We start from the raw sequence: 2,389 nt of genomic DNA, 5'->3' as shown, positions 1-2,389 counted from the left end.
AAAGCTTTTCTTTCTGTATTTAGGATCTAGGTATATGAAACTGCTAAGACTTAATTTTTTTCTTAGACCAGGTTATCCTTATCCAGAAAATGATCTGCCTGCTATTCAAACGTTAATAAATAAATCTGAGGTATTGCCCTCCCCCTATATATTTGCATCAGACACAGGCACAAACCAGTCCCGTATTTTCTTAACTTCTTCTAAAATGCATCATTTCTTCTTGTTGCATGGTAAAAATTAGATTGAGCAGAGATCTACAGTTTAAATATTTTGATCTAGTACCCTCAAACAAAATTGAGATGTGATTCGCTAAAACACTCCTGCATTCCAATGCACATATAGCAAAAGAGTATCTTGTAAAAAGCATCACTTTTCCTGTTTGCCTTTACAACAGCTTTATGCATAAACAGCTGTTGATACTAGTAGAAAAAATGCAGACACAGGTTGAGCACTGCCTTAGTGCATTATAAAATATTTCAAATTGAAAGGGATCCTTAAGATTAAGTCCAAATTCCTGTTCCTCACACGACTACCTGAAAGTAAACTGCAATGATCTTAACTCAGACTTATGTGTCACTGGGATTCCTAAACAAACAAAGGCAAGCTGTTTCATGCCAGTCTTGTAGAATCAGAGCCCGACTACTCGAACAGTTTAATGTTTAAGTGTGTAGGTTCCTTTTTTTCTTATAAGAGGTGGGATTTTTCTTTTAAGAGGTAGGAATCATGGATATAAGAAGTGGCCTTATTACCATGTTCTATCCCTATGTTGCCCTTGTCCTTCCTTGCAGGCCAAGGCATGGATATCCTTCTTTCCTGTGCTGTTTTGGGTAAGGTAAAGCATATCTTTCTGGTCTACAGCTTGTTCATTAGCTTTCCCTAAGAAGGGAAGAGGAAAGAGCATGATTGGAATTAATTATTAGGCAAAGCAAATCGTAGTGCTTAGGGAGCAGTAAACATAAACTGATTTACCATCTTTATATGATGCAGCTCCTTGGTGTTCAAGACCCTCATCCTTTGGGGTTGCAGTGGTTTTGAGTTTGCAGAGATTTGCTTTTTTGGAGGGGTTTAAAACAACAAATGAAGAAGTTGTAATATCTGTGGTTTTAGAATCACAGAATAGTTAGGGTTGGAAAGGACCTTAACATCATCTAGTTCCAATCCCCCCTGCCTCACACTAAAGCATGTCACCCAAGGCTTTGTCCAGCCTGGCCTTGAACACGGCCAGAGAGAGCTTTCGCAACCTCCTTGGGCAACCCATTCCAGTGTCTCACCACCCTCACAGGAAAGAATTTCTTCCTTATATCCAATCTAAACTTCCCCTGTTTAAGTTTTAACCCATTACCCCTTGTCCTGTCACTACAGTCACTGACAGAGTCCCTCCCCAGCATCCCTATAGGCCCCCTTCAGATACTGGAAGGCTGCTATGAGGTCTCCACGCAGCCTTCTCTTCTCCAGGCTGAACAGCCCCAACTTTCTCAGCCTGTCTTCATACAGGAGGTGCTCCAGTCCCCTGATCATCCTCGTGGCCCTCCTCTGGACTTGTTCCAACAGTTCCATGTCCTTTTTATGTTGAGGACACCAGAACTGCACACAATACTCCAGGTGAGGTCTCACAAGAGCAGAGTAGAGGGGCAGGATCACCTCCCTGGACCTGCTGGTCACGCTCCTTTTGGTGCAGCCCAGGATACGGTTGGCTTTCTGGGCTGCCAGCGCACACTGAAGCCGGGTCACGTTCATTTTCTCATCGACCAGCACCCCCAAGTCCTTCTCTGCAGGGCCGCTCTGAATCTCTTCTATGCCCAACCTGTAGCTGTGCCTGGGATTGCTCCGACCCAGGTGTAGGACCTTGCACTTGTCGTGGCTGAACTTCATAAGGTTGGCATCTGCCCACCTCACAAGCGTGTCAAGGTCCCTCTGGATGGCATCCCTTCCCTCCAGCATATCCACTGGACCACACAGCTTGGTGTCATTGGCAAACTTGCTGATGGTGCGCTCAATCCCACTGTCCATGTCACTGGCAAAGATTAACTTATTCCCAGCACTCTACCTGAGATTCTGAACACAACCATTTGTCTGGAGTAATAGTTTTCTAGCACTGGAGAATGTGTGTCAGAATTATTATCTGCAGTAGATGTTACAGGCTGAAGCTTAGTCATGAGAGCGGTAGCAAGGACTCGAGGTTGTACTTTTTGTGCGTGAAAGGCTTCATGCGCCTAGGCCCTTTGGTTCTGAAAATACAGCTCTCCAGGCTGCTCAGCTTGCTGCCACCATGCTCGGGCTGGACGAGCACCGCACTACCTTGCAGCCCTGCCGCTAAACCTCGGCTGTGGAAGCACCGCGGCCTCCGGCCGGGTCCTCCCGCCGGCGGGGGCGCAGTTGGGCGCGGGCG

The sequence above is a fragment of the Lathamus discolor genome, chromosome 3 (genome assembly GCF_037157495.1).
Source record: "Lathamus discolor isolate bLatDis1 chromosome 3, bLatDis1.hap1, whole genome shotgun sequence".
NCBI classification, from domain to species: Eukaryota; Metazoa; Chordata; class Aves; order Psittaciformes; family Psittacidae; genus Lathamus; species Lathamus discolor.
Note: the sequence above shows the minus strand (reverse complement) of the source record.